Source organism: Sminthopsis crassicaudata, chromosome 3 (assembly GCF_048593235.1).
Source record: "Sminthopsis crassicaudata isolate SCR6 chromosome 3, ASM4859323v1, whole genome shotgun sequence".
In the NCBI taxonomy this organism is placed as follows: Eukaryota; Metazoa; Chordata; class Mammalia; order Dasyuromorphia; family Dasyuridae; genus Sminthopsis; species Sminthopsis crassicaudata.
The window spans coordinates 447,939,469-447,954,706 of record NC_133619.1 but is presented as its reverse complement, the minus strand read 5'-3'; the positions used below and the strand labels follow the sequence as shown (position 1 = coordinate 447,954,706).

Sequence of the window (15,238 nt, the reverse complement as noted above, 5' to 3'; positions counted from 1 at the left end):
TGTTTTTCTTGGAAAGAATGCCAAAACAAAAATTATCAAATGTCATTTACTTCAGTCCATTAATTAAATAACAAAAGCACCAATCACAATAAAAGAAAATAAATATCACAGAATTTGTTTCCTGCTGCCTACTTCTATAGAGAAATATTCAAGAAAAATATATTTTCTGGATAGATCACATTTATCAAATATATAATCAGATTCATTGTATTTACCAGGTATAATATAAAAAAATATATTACTAGACATCTTCCTTTCCTGAGATTTTCACTCTATAAGAGGTTAAGGAGGAAAAACTATATATAGTTATTTTATTTGGAGTTACTTTCCTTTCAAGTTTCAGATTTAAGACTAAAAGACATTTGCTTTAGCTGAAGATAGCAACAAGCTAGAGCTCACTTATGAAATAACTTCTCAGCATGGGAATAGCATTAGGACATCAACAACCAAAAGGACAGCAGTAGGAACAACCCCAGGATTCTGACTGAGAGAGTGTGATAGGGAGAAAAGACACACTATGAGGTAGTATAACTGTGTTCCACCATAGACAGCCTTCCCATTAAGACTTTGCTTGCTCTAACAAAAGGATCTTCTAATTAGATCCTACTATTTTATTGAGCAAAGAAGTGTCCAGAAGAAATCTGTGCCCAAAATTTTGATTTTGATTTTAATTGTGTATGCAAAATCACAAGTAAATACTTTTTTACAGTGCCCTTAAAAAATTCCTGATAATTACAAAATCTAGGATTGTAAACATTTTACATCCAGCATTGGGGTTACATGAATAGAATACTAAAGATACTGATTAGGGAAATTAGAGGAAGCTTTCTTTGTTAGCTTGCTGAACATAACTGCCAATTTATGTTCTGAATTCACTGGCTAAGAATTCAGATCTGTAATTCAGGATACACAGTGAATAAGACATTGCAAGAATTTGTGTACTTCCTAGTAAAATCACATAAGAGTATAATACTAGCCTATAGCAATATTACAATAAATATTATATCTTTGAACTGAAATATGTCTGGTTTTGTACTGATTAAGATTCTGTATATATGAAAAGTTTTTAGGTTACTTATAAACAAAACTAGCCTTCTACTGCTAAGAAACATTTACTGTATTCTAAAGTGTAAGAGATATGATTAGAGTATGATTTAAAATGAACCATCATAAGATTTCTTATTTGGTAAACTTTTATTGGTGCTATTTGTAGAAGTTGAGAAATTTTACCTTAATGAAGATCCAAGGTAAAAAAAAAAAAAAAAAAAAGACCTATTAGTTGGAAGTACTTGGCACAAAATTTAGGTGTCAATGTTTTTCCATATTCCAGGTAAGAATAATTTACAATAATGTATACAATCTAATAATTCTGCATAAGGGGGAAAATTTCAAGCCAACACAATTTGGAGTAATTCTGTCAGGAGGCATTCTGAATATTAAATATATATCCCATTTATAGAATTTAGATGAAAATTGAAGGGGAGAGAGAGAAATAGAGAAAAGAAAGAGAAGAGAAAGATTGTGTGTGTGTGTGTGTGTGTAGAAGTATGAATTATCATCTCACTAACATTCTTTTTAAAGGAAACCTGGAAATATATTTGCTTTTTTCCCAGCAATCTCTGCTGACTTTTTTTTCCCCCATAAACTATTCTAGTTTCTTTATCCACCTGAAATGACTACTATCTTTTCCCCTTCCCCTGTTTGTTAAACACTTTAAGAAATGAACAAATGGAAGAGCTTAAAAACTAACCCCCCCCCAAAAAAAAAACCCAAAAAAACCCAAAACAATGAGAAACTATATGGGTAGAGATTTCTTTCTGAAGCAGATTACCAAAAATCATGGATTAAAAGATTAAAAGAATGACCAACTCATAAAAAAGGTCTCACCTTATTGTCATTATGGGTTATTGTTCTATGACTCATGCCTTACTGCAAGTTAAGGCATCTTGGACTTTCCTGCCACACTGACATTAATGTGAATCAAACACTGCCATTTGCAATATGTGAATTGCATTAGGATTATTCAATTTAAATGAAGTTCATTACAATAATATTAACCAAATGATTTAAATTTGGAATGATAAATGAAAAAAAGTTCCTTCCCAATATGATTTATGGACTACCTAGGACTGAAAATTTTTTTATACCTGGTGATTTTTCAATGGAGACTGACTCAAATTTCAAAGATCAAAGGCATACCAGAAGACAATCTAGGAGGTAGAGAGGTAAAATATGTTACTATCCAAACATGTTAGTATTATAGTTTGAACAACCCTTTTCTTGATGCACACCTGACATCAAAAATCTGAAGTCTTGGTTATAGTTTACAAGCTTTCTAAGACTAACAATAGCATAGCACCTGATAAAACACTATTAAATATTTCACTGTACAAAACAACAAAATCTCTATCTTTCCCTCAAAAGATTCATCAACTCCTTTCTCTCTGTAGGAGGATGGAGAGAGAGAAGAGGGCCTCAGGGACTTCTAAATGGGAAGATTAACAATCCACTTTTTGATTCCTTTATTCTATCCTAGTGTCTAGGGTATCCTTTGAACAGTTCCTTATAACCTAATAACATTAGTTTTCGTCTTCAATTCCCATCATTCTGGGTCCACGTTTCTCGTGAATCTTCTATGTCTCTCAAGTACTCAAATAGCTCCCATTATCTCAAATATCTCAGTTATCATAAATCAATCAATGCTAATAGATCCAAGGGCATTTGTATATATTCTTAGTCTCTCGTGGCCTCTAGATTAGAGTTGTTATTAATCTTTTTTTTTTTTTTTTTTTTTTTTTTTTTTAACGATATGGTCCTCTTTTGGGGTGTAGTGAATCTAATTTAACTCTCACAATATTGTTTTTAATCACAAAAGATAAAATACATTAAAACACAAAAGAAATCAATATTGATATGCAGATATAAAAAAAAAGTTCATGGTTACCAGGTTATGAGCTATTTTAGAGAGCAATTGACAGCAGTGACTTTAAGCCATCTAATACTGATTATGATATCAAAAAGCCATTTTAGGGGAACAAACAGCAATATTAAAGAATTTACAGGGGCGGCTAGGTGGCGCAGTGAACAGACACCAGCCCTGAATTCAGGAGGACCAGAGTTCAAATCTGGTCTCAGACACTTAACACTTTCCTAGCTGTGTGACCCTGGGCAAGTCACTTAACCCCAGCCTCAGAAAAAGAAAAAAGAAAAAAATATTAAAGAATTTACTCAAAAAAATCTGCAGTCTCTACATTAAGGAAGATGTACCTGGTGATAATCTCATATCACAGTCTACACCTCTGTTATTCATTCATTGCACAATTCTCCTAATTTTTCCTTGAGTCAGATAAATTTCTCATGTTTTCTAAAGGTGTCCTCTTAGGGTGTTCCAGTATAGACATCACTTCCTTTTGGCAGTATCTATAATCAGATGTTTAGGAAACTTAGAAACTATTGTAATCCAAAATGCTCTTCATTTAGCGAAGAAAACAAGTTTTGGAACTATCATCATCCTCCAGAAGTAACACCTGCCCTGAATCAAAGTTGTTTCTTTTACAAATATTTACCCAATGAACTTTATTCATAAACTACATTATATTTATCTTTTTTTTTTTTTCAAACTTAATGACAATTTGAGTGCCTACCATACACAAGGCACTGTGCTAGATGTTAAGGGAGATAAATGCCAAAGAAGACAAGAATCCCTGACATCACAGATCTTAAAAATTTGTTGGGAACACAAAATACATTTTTAAAAATTATATTATAATATGCTATAAGAGTTCTAAAGAGGAGAGAGCTGTTATGAATTTAGAAAAACACTAGGGCTTGGCTTTGAAGGAGGCAGGGAGAAAAGAAGGAAACATGCTTTTTTATGTGTCTATCATGTGGGGAAGATAAGTATTTCAGTGTATAGAAGACTGGCCTGAAATTAGGGAGAACTGAGCTTAAATATAACTTTAGACATTTATTAATTGAGTGAATCTGGTCAAGTCATTTAAGCTATTTGCTTCAGTTTCCTCACCTGTAGAATAGGGAGAATCATAGAACTTATCTCCCAGAGTTGTTGTGAGATTAAATGAGATATTTGTAAAATGTTTAGCCTAGTGCCAGCCATATAGTGTTATATAAATGTTAGCTATTAGTCGTTATTACTAACACTTTATAAATACTTCATTTGATCATCACAACAACTCTGTGATGTAGGTGCTATAGAACCCTCATTTTACAGGTGAGGAAACTGAGGCAAAAGCAGTCAAATCACTGAGTCCAAAATTAAAGATGGGTAGAATCAACAGGTATTAATATGGAAAAGTCATTTTTATGGAGAAGTCATTTTAAGCATGGGAATTTATAGATATACAAAAGCATTAAGGTGGGAAAAGGGCAACTGGGTGGCACAGTGGATAGAGTTCCAGGGACCTGGAATCAAAAAGACTCTCCCTTCCTTAGTTCAAATCTGGCCTCAGATACTTATTGTGTGACCCTGGGCAAGTCATTTAACTCCATTTGCTTCAGTTCCTCATGTGTCAAATGAGATGAAGAAGGAAATGGTAAGCCACTTTAGTAACTTTACAAAGAAAATCCCAAAGGTCACAAAGAACTACTAAATGCAGAGAAACTTGGGATAAATGAAAGTAAGAGTGAGAAGTCCAATGTTATTAGACGTAGGAGATGTGGGCCAACACTATGAAACAAGGCCACAAAAATGGAACCAGATTATAAAGGAACATGAATGTTAACAAAAGGAATTTATACTTTATTCTTCAGACAATAAAGCCATTCAAGACTTCCAAGGAGAGTTGTGGTATGATCACAGTTGTGCATTAGGAAAATAATCTAGTGAAGCACATGGAATGGAATGGACATTGAATATATAAGGAAAATTTAAAAGTAATAGCCTAATTAAGAGATAAGATCTTTAAATAAAGTAGAGGGGGGAATGGAAAGGACATGACTGCTACTAGATGATTGATAGGATGTGGGATGAGAAATGGATTTTTCAAAGATGCCAAGATTTCTCATCTAACACTAAAAGAACCAAGTATTGAGATAAAACAATTTATTATAATTTTACCTTGAAATAAAAGTTTTTACTGAAAATTGAATGGATGTCCATCAATTGAAGAATGGCTGAGTATATTATGGTATATGAATGTTATGGAGTATTATTGCTCTGTAAGAAATAACCAGCAGGATGAATACAGAGAGGCTTGGAGAGACTTACATGAACTGATGCTAAATGAAATAAGCAGAACCAGGAGATCATTATACATTTCAACAACAACACTGTATGATGATCAATTCTGATGGAAGTGGCTATCTTCGGCAATGAGAAGAACCAAAACCAAATTATCCAATTGATCAGTAATGAACAGAACCAGCTACACCCAGTGAAAGAACACTGGGAAATGAGTGTGGACCACAATATAGCATTTCCACTCTTTCTGTTATTGTTTGCTTACATTTTTGTTTTTCTTCCTAGGTTATTTTTACCTTCTTTCTAAATACGATTTTTCTTGTGCAACAAGATAACTGTAAAAAATATGTATACATATGTTATATTTAACATATACTTTACCATGTTTAACATGTATGGAACTGCCTGCCCTCTAGGAGAGGAGGTAGAAGAAAGGAGGGGAAGAGTTGGAAGTTTTTGCAAGGATCAATGTTGAAAAATTACTCATGCATATGTTTTGTCCATAAAAAGCTATAATAGAAAAAAAAAGAAATTCCTAGGACTTAAAATAGTGTAAGACTGTATTTGTGTGGCAGGCTGATTGCATCAGGAAACCATTACAGATTTCTGGGGAGACAGACGGTGACTTTGGGGAGAATAGGTAGCAAAGCAGAGATGGTGAAGAGTGGCAAACGTTCCAAGAGTATATCCTAATATTTTAGGAGCAGATCTTCCCAATTTTTTGGTCTGGTTATGCTAAAGACATTGTCGTGCTCCAAATCTTGTAAGGAGATAATTTTTCCCACTGTTCTTTTCAAGATGACACCTTATTCCTAGAGTGTACGTCCTGAGATTGTTTTTCTTGTCCTTTTGCTTTTTAAGTTCCAATTAAATGTTTTATTTTAAAATGTAAAAAAAAAAAAGAAAGAAAGAAAGAAAAGTTTTTTTTCCTATCTCTATTGTCTTTGCCTTATGAATTAAGAAATTATTGCCTCGATTGATACAGGTTGGTTCTTTAAGGTATTCTTAAATTCCTTGCTTTTTAGTCCTTGGTAACTGAAAGGGTAACAGAAAGAGAAAAAATAGAAGGATGAGAAGTTTTCTGAAAGGAAGAGGTTAAATTCTGTTTACAAAATGTTGAACTTACGATTGCAAAATGGTTTCCAAATGGGCATGACATAACAAAAAGAGCTATGGGTTTAAAACCAGGAAAGAATTGAGTTAAAATCCCATGTTCACTGCCTGGTTAATTTTTGGCCAGAAGCAAATCTTTTAACCTCACTTTCCTTCTGTGCCTCAGTTTCTTTATCTATGAGATGGGAGTGATAATAAATGTAATCCTATTTTAGGATTGTTAGGATGAACAAATAAGCTCTTGTATATAGTTTCTTTGCAAGCCTTAAAGCAATTAGCTATGTCAACTGTTTTGATAACTACTAATTATATCTGTCAAATAATGAAATATTGGAAATTTGGGAAAGTTTGGCTCTAGAGTTAAAAATTTAGAAGTTATTATGTGGATAGTAATAGTGGAAGATGGAGAAAAGTGATAAACTTGCCAAGGGATAGAATATAAACTATATTTCTGTTATTGAATACGTGGGTGTATATGTATGTTTGTGTGTGTGTTTAAAAACAAAAATTTCCTAGTCCATTATTTTGGGAGGGGGGAATTGGGGTGAAGTAATAAACCTGTTGATCTTCCTCTAAAGAGTTATATGGTGATAATACAAAATATATTCACATCATTTCTATTCTCCAGATAGTTATTTGCCCCAGATATGTAGAAGAGGAACTATTTTCAAGATCGACAGATTATTTCTATAAAATAAATGACATTTCTAATAAACCTGCATACTAAAAACAGAATATAAAAGTTAAACTTAAACCAGTGCCTATAGGCAAACCTTTACACACTAGTATCATTTTTTTGTTGTTCCTGAGGCAATTGGGGTTATGTGACTTGCCCAGGGTCACACAACTAGGAAATGTTAAGTGTCTGAGGCAGATCAGAACTCAGGTCCTCCTGACTTCAGGGTTGGTGTTCTATCCACTAGGCCACCTAGCTGCCCCTAGTAGTATCATTTTCAAGGGCAAAGTGCTCATAAACCTTGACCTATCTTTCCTGTCAAGACAATTTTGGACAAGTAAAATTGAGGGAGTTTTCTCACTCTCACAAAAATTTTTACTGCTGCTAATAAGCCTATTTGGGAAAATGAAATATAATAGAATTTCAAAACATAATCACATGTATAGAACACTTTTTCCACAGTCCTGCTAAGTATTAGGGCCCCTACTTTGCAGATGAGGAAATTTAATTTCTTAGAGGTCAAGGTATTTATTAATGGGCACAGAGTTATTAAGTGCCTGAGACTTAAGTGCCAGCTTTCTAGTACTCTATACACCACACCATGATGATTCAGAGTATAAAAGAGGTACTAGTCTGTTTCCCAATGTGTATTTTCAATAAAAGGCACTCCACACAATGCTTCCCAATTATAGTATACCTCATCTCCACTCTGACTTATGGAATCTTACTTCTTATTTCTTTTTCATATATTTCAAAGTCAAAAAGTAAATGGAACATATTAACTGATGCCTAAAAAGGAGTGATGAACTACAACCATTCATGATTACATTATATTTTTCTGCTCACCACAAAACAACTCTGACAAAATATGCCACATTTTGAAATTCTCGTTCTTTATGTTTTCCTGGTAGATTCACCATTCTGTCAATACCCAACTCAAATGCCAATTTGTCCAAGGCTCCCGTAACTAGAAATGAAAACCTCCCTCTACTGAAAAAGACATTTTTTTCTTCTCTTATGCATTTTTTATATTTTGTAGATTAGCTAGATCTCTATTTTCTAGCACTATGAATTCCTTCACAGCAGCTCATTTACATAGCATTTAGTTAAGCTCTTTGCAGGCATAGTCCCCACAACTTTAATGTGCTCTTCCTGCCCACCCAAGTAAGCAACCAATACTCAAAATAACATTTAAAAAACAAACATTATATAGTCACATAGCCAATAAGTGGATATAAGCCTCAAGCCCACAATTTGTGACTCCAAAATTTGAGTTTTTTCCCCAATTAGTCCATAATGCCTCTCCTTGAAGGTAAAGACTGTCTCATTTGTCTTTTTGATGGTAAGGACAAGGAGGATATTTGATGCTGAAGTCAAGACAACTTAAGTTCAAATTAGGCCTCAGGTACTTATAAGTAGTCTAATTCTGGGCAAATCTCTTAACCTCTGTCTACCTCAGTTTATCTCTAAAATGGGGATAATAACAGCACCTACCTCCTAATGTTAAAATAAAAATGATATAAAAGTTAACTTTATATAGCACTTTGAGGTTTGCAAAATACTTTACAAATATTAACCATTATCTCATTTACCTTCAAAACAATCCTAGGTAATTGATGCTAATATTATCCTCATTTTAAAGAGGAAGAAATTAAGATAGCTTGGGGATAAATGATAACCAACATTACAGAGCCAATTAAGTATTTGAAGCCAGATTTTAACTGAAGTCTTATCTACCTGACTTCAGCTGCAGTGCTTTATACATTGTACCCTCTACCAGTCTCGGCATCTAGAGCAATGTGTTACAGAGTACTCATTAAATAAATGAGTACTTTATGTTTACTGCTGAACTACACAAACTGGTTAAAATTCTGTTTTTCCCAAACAAATTTATGTAAAATATTGCATTCCATTTCAATCGAGGAAAAAAATTACTTTTCAATTTCACCTGCCTAAAATATGTGACACCTGGATGTGACCCAATTACAATAAAGTCAAAACTTTGAGATAAGTAACTATAATTCAAGAAACTATTCAAGTCCTCCAAAAAAAATTTATCTTAGGTCCTGAGAATCACTGAATCTTAGCATTAGATAGGACCTTGCAGATTACTCATCTATCTAGTCTAATCCCAATTGGAAACATGAATTCTCTCCTCAACATGCCCACAAAAATGGTATTTTGTGCCTTCATTTTTGCATAACTTCATATGGAAAAAAATATCCGTGTTTGTTTTCACTGTTTTCCACCACAGTGGACAAATAAAAAAGACAGATTTAGAAACTGGTAATTCGATGGGATTATCATAAAAATGGCAGAAGTGGCTAGCTGACAGTACCATTAATCTAAATGGTTCAAATGGATGATAATCAGGAAGTTTTGTTTTGGTAAGCATGATTAAAACTACTATAATAGAAAATGAGAAAACTAAAAGTCTTGAATGTTGATTCATGAAATTAGCCATGAAATGGGAAACCTCAAAAGGAATAAAATATAATCTCATTCATCAAAATAAATCCAAAGCAGAGCTCTGGTTCATAGTTGGAGGGTAAAGATTATGTCTCCATCATTGAGTTTCTCTGGAACTACTGGCATCATTCAGAGATGTGGAAAATAAAATAAAGGGAAAAAATTGTAACCTAGACTCTATGAAACATATATAAAAAGATAAACTACACATACTTTGCGTTAAGTGATCATTTCTAAACCTATACAAGCATGTTATTTCATTCACTCTTTCAACAATATTTATTGAATACTAATCTTTCCGCATTGCACATAGGTAAACAGAAAGCAGGAGAGCTGACTTTCAAGTCAACAAGACTTATTCAAGTCTCTCCTGTGACACATACTAGCTATGGGGCTTTCTCAAGACATTTATCTTCTCTGGCATGCCAGACAACTCAAAAATTATGATTTGTAGAATTGTTACATTCTTACATTAATTTCCTATATTATTAGGAATTTCCTATAACCAGTGGGGGAGAAAAGTTCACAGTAAAAAATGCTAGTTGGAAAGGTAAATAGAGTGCTTAGCCTCTATTTCTTCTTGATTTCTTGAAATCAAGATTCTTGAAATCTTCTTGATTTCAAAATTGCTTTACTTTACACACTTACTAGTTATGTGGCTCTATGTGGCTCTAGGCAACTTACTTAATCCTGTTTGCCTCAGTTTCCTCATCTGTAAAATGAACTGAAGAAGGAAATAGCACACCACTTCAGCATCTTTGCCAAGAAAACTCAAAGTCATAGAGTTGGAAACAACTGAAATAACTGAACAAAAAAAAAAAAAAATGCAAATGTGTAAAGAGAAGACTAGATTGCAAAATAATAAAACCAAAGTATTAAATATGAGTTAATACTTTGAAAGAAGTAAAAATAGAGGTAGGACACAAGATGGGTATTTCATATATATTGTTAATTATAGTAAGACCTCAGTAAAGTATAATGGACAGAGTACTGGGAGCACAAGAATTAGAAGAACATGGTTTTAGTCCTATTTTACCTCTTTCTAACCTCTGTACCTTTGTGCAAGTCAATGAATTTTCTGACTTACAGTATTTTCATTTGAAAAATGAACAGGTTTAGATGGTCTTTGAAGTCTTTGTCTAGTTCCAAATTCTATAAATCCATGTCAGTTTTTTAAGGCCCAATTATTGTAATCAATGGAAAGTAAGCAGCATGAGTGCCATCTTCCAGATGGATATAAGGAAACACAGGTGTTATTGCTCACTTACTCATTCATACCCTAGCTAATAAAGACTTATTACATTTCTCCCATATATGAGTAAAGACAGCACGACAACATCTGGCTCAGTTCCCAGGGGCAATAAGATTTTGATTTTAACCTAATGAAACTTTTAACTCTTTAAAAAATTCCTTTCTGAGCAGCTAATGAGAGAAATTTAAGGGAGCAGAAGAGTGGTTTATTTGGGAAACCACGATGAGAGTATTCTACATAATTATATCATGGTATAATGCTGCGGTTAGTTTTAAAATTTTTTAATTACACTTTTAAAACTATATTTGTACCCCAAGGCACTTTACATTTCAGTGTAATTTGAAGTAAAATGCTAATAAAATGCAATAAATTCAGTACAAAATACTGAAAAAAAGCATAATTAGAGATTTCCATAAAAAAACTGAAGAATCTAAGGATATCCATTGTAAAGTGGACAGTCCTGATAATTGTTAAACTAAGATGTATATATCATGGTGCCACTATGGGGAAAAAAATCCAGAAGTCCAATTACTAAATGCCTTTTAACAAACCTCATATCAAAACCCAACTATTGAATTAACAGTCAGGGCTCTTAGAAATAGGCATTTTTCTTTTCAATTTAAATGACAGTAATTAAAATTTTTTTTAAATGTATTTGGGCCTTAAGTGTACTTCTGTTACAATTTACAAATTTTATAAACATGTTATTTTGAAAAGTCATCTAAAGACCATAAAATTTGGCAAGTAAATGAGATGCTGAAAACGGAAACGAATTTTCAGTAGAAATCAATGAAATTAACAGCCACAGACATCGTTAATTAAAAGAAGTACCCTAGTTTCACCCTGAAATCTTAGGGATCAGCACTCCGAGTTTTAGGCTGGGGGTGGCATTTGGGCACGGCACACCCAGCATCAGACGTGGCAGTATCCTGAAAAAGTTTTTCTGAACTTTTGAGTCATGAGAATACCACATGCAAACAAGAGCAACAATACGCACAGCCCTTAAGTCAACAGGTTCCTTAATGAGATGGTGTGTGGTTAGTGCGTGGCAACTGGATTTCCTTCCTCCTGCCAAGAAGAAAATAACTCTTCCCGGTAAAAACGGAGAGTGGGGGCAGTTTAGTTTGGGGAGCCCACCCAGAAGAGTGGTGTGGGGATGAGAAGTGGACTGTCAGCATCCAGACCGCAAAGGTCTTTCCAAATCATTCAAGAAACCACTTAAACGCTCGGAGCAGCCAACATTTCATGCCCACGAGCTGTCTGGGGTCCAGTTCGGTAAGCTGCGCCGCCAAGCTATACCAAGGCGTTTGGGAGCCCAAACCGAGCAGAAACCGGGTGGGACACATTCCACCTGTCGTCCCCCAGGTGGAGGACAACTCTTACTGTTGCACTCCCTCCCATCAAGAAAAGTCTTGACCCCAAATCCTGACTACTCCCTGTGTGTCGGAGGAGAAAAGGGTTCTCCTTAAGGGTCCGGGGGGGTCAGCCGAACCGTTCTAAACTTCGGCAGCAGAGCCTGACCCTGCCACTCTTCGGAGGAGGACAGGGGGATGAGGAGTCACTTCGAAGCAGGCACTGCGAGGGAAGGAGCGGGGCTGGGGGTGCGGAGTGCCTCAGCCATCCTTCAACCACTTTCCTCCGGGGCTGAGGGAAATGAAGAGGGAAAATAGAAGAAAAAAGGGCCCGGGCGAGAATAGTTGCCAACCACACGGGCCTCGGGGCACGCTCTCCAGCCCACTCCCCCAGCTCTCTTCCCAGCTCTTCTGGGGACCCTGAGGCTTCTGCCCGCGGAGTTTCCGTCCCAGCCCCGTCCGCTCGCCTTCCTCCCTGCTCCCGCCGCGCAGTCCCAGCCAGCTCACCTGGGCGGACAACTGGAAAAGGCAGCAGCGAGGTGCGCTGGACGTGGTTCAGGCGCCAGGTGCAGGTGGCGGCGGCGGCCGCCGCGGCTTCGGTTGCTACTGTTACGACTCCAGACCGAGCTCCGGCTCCTCCTCCTCTTCCTTCTCCCTTCCCTCCCGGCCCGCCGCGTTGCCAGGAGAGGCCGGGCCGGGGCTTCGCTTCTTCCGGGCGGCTCCCAGGTGAGCTCCAGCCTGCAACGTCGGCAGGGGCGAGCACCCCCGCCCCCTCGCTCTCCCGTGCTGCGCCTGCGCGCCGGCAACCTGCCCCGCCCTAGCCCTTACCTGAGCTGCCCAGGTGAGAAATGAGGAGGGGGCCTTGGGAGAGAAGGGAGAGCCTCGCCTGTAACCTCCGGCGGCGGTTACGTGCCTCCTCCTCCGCCGCGGTCGCCTCCGCCCTTCTCTTTCTCCACCCCCGCCTTAGGCTGCTCCCGGGGGCGACTCTCCACTTCCACCGCAGTCACCACCGAGAAACTCGTCCAGCCCTGGTGGCCCTAGTCCCTCTGGGAACAGGGTCAGGGGTCCGCCGAGATTCTGACGCCCCCCGTTACTCTGCGGCTTCTCGCCGGGCACAGCAGTTGGAGGGTGGGAGGAGTTCTGTAGTTAAGGAGCCTTTTTATCTTCAGCAACAAATTTGAGGCTCATTTGAGTAACAAGATTGAGAGGCTCCTGCTGCAAATTCGGTTCGTCGGCTATTGAGGAGAGCTGCCAGTTTAGTTATTTTTTTTTCTTGATCACTTGACTCAAACGCAGTGCAGCTAGTGGTTTCCGCTGCTGCCGGCTGTCTCAGCACCCTGCGGTAGGGATGCTTACCTCCCCCAAAAGTCTCTCCAAAAGGAACGTGTAGGAGGAAGGACCACTGGGCGCTGGGAGGCGGGAGGAGTTCCTCACCACTTTAGCCCAGACTTCCTAGTCCCGGGTTGCAGTCCCAGAGGGAAAAGAATGCCAAATAAAGAGAAGGCAGTTAGGAAGAGATTACCCTCTTGTCGAAAAGGAACCTGTGGTTTCCTCTTTATTTTGTGAAACAAGTCTCATCTAGATTTGGGTAGAACTTAAAATCTAATTTAGGAGGTGGAAGTTAGCTCACGCTCTGGGATGATGTTATTTAAAGACATTTAATTTTTTCATCCCTATTTTACAATGACACTTAGGTTGTTCTTTGTCATTTTCCCCAGTGCTGGTATGATAAACATTGCCACACCTTAAAAGTAGGTCTTAAAATGACCTTTATAGCTTCCTGTTAAATCTCCTACTTCTTAGATATGTGGTTCTACGTTAAAAGTAAATGGACATATGAAGAGAAATGACATAAAATAAAGACTGGCAACTATTTCTTGGTTTTGGTGGAGTAATTCATTAAAAAGTAATTTATTTTTCCTATTTCTTGTTGGCAGGTAGTCTCATCTGTAACATACATTTCTGTTCGAAGAAACTCTAAACTAGACCAGTCTTAACAAAAAGCAGTTTTTAAGTTTCCAGAGTACTGTACCATCTATAAAATTGGGTTTAAAAAGATTTCTTAAAAAAAAAAAAAAAAAAAAAAAAGCAACTTCTTATAAATGTTTTGAGTCAAGTAGTTGTTTTTCAAGGATTTAATGAAATAGGAGGCAGCAGCTAACCTCCCCAGCCTGGAAAAACAAAACAAAACAAAACTGGTAAGGAATAAGAAGTGGATAAAGAGGGCCTGGCTGATTGTTTGTAGAAAACAAAAGAATATAGGAAATATCAACATTTGTTTTACTAATAGTCATTGAAAATTAATTGGCAAAAATGAAATTTAAATAGATTATTTTAAGTAAGGGAGATAATTGTGTTGCTGGATTTAGTAGCGAATTCAGAAAGAGAAAGTTTTAAAAATAAAATTTTATATGATTAAAGAATATAACCCCAGAGAATATTCACATATTAGAATTTTTCAGTGTACTGAATTTAAACAACTAGAATTATTTTCACGTGTTATGCTGTTAAAACTTAGGACACAATGTTGCTTTATTTGTATTCATAAAAATGAAACCTATCTTTAATTATTCTTAACAAAATAATAAATATTTTGGTAGCTTGTATTTAGTTTATAAACACTCGATTCTAACAAATTTTAGACTTGCAAAATGAGAAGCAAGCATTCACAGATTTAGAAGAGCAGAGTGCTGAGGCTTATTTCCCATGCATAAAAATAATATTCCTTTGTGCTGGTGTAAGAACAGAAGTACGCATAAATCACTGATGTCATTTATTTGGATATTTGTAGATTTGCTTCAAAGATGCAGAGTATAACTTACTCATGTCTGTACTCATGTAATTTTTTTTAATCTTCTCTCATAACAGAACATTATGAAAATAATTAAAACCAAATAAAGAAATCCTGAAAGCAACAACTTTAGTTTATGAAGCACAAATATAACAGTAAAGTATTGCACAGATTTAAGACAATCGTCTATTTCAGAAAATGTTTAAATAAAATACTATTTAGAAAGAATCCATAGTTTGGTTACACCTGTAGATTATAGGCCTAAAGAATGGTTTAGTCATGAAACTATTACATTTTTAAGAAAATTTGAAAATAATCCTAATAGTCTTTATAGGCATATGAAAGATTTAATGAAAAAGAAACTGGTTATATTACTGAATTTCCC

At 36.2% G+C, this 15,238-nt stretch overlaps 1 protein-coding gene across 4 annotated transcripts in view; it reads right to left on the bottom strand.

Annotated features, from left to right (window-relative positions):
* The window catches only part of GALNT3 (polypeptide N-acetylgalactosaminyltransferase 3), a 52,253-nt gene extending 38,708 nt beyond the window's left edge, over positions 1 to 13,545 (bottom strand). For 2 of the 4 annotated variants that reach the window (XM_074303219.1, XM_074303220.1), the window contains exon 1: positions 12,570 to 13,545. The gene's annotated coding sequence lies outside the window, so the exon portion shown is untranslated. Of the gene's footprint in view, positions 1 to 2,147; positions 2,206 to 12,202; positions 12,355 to 12,569 lie in introns of those variants that run through there. The other 2 variants (XM_074303221.1, XM_074303222.1) reach the window with 2 other exon arrangements.
* Positions 13,546 to 15,238: the final 1,693 nt, after the last annotated feature.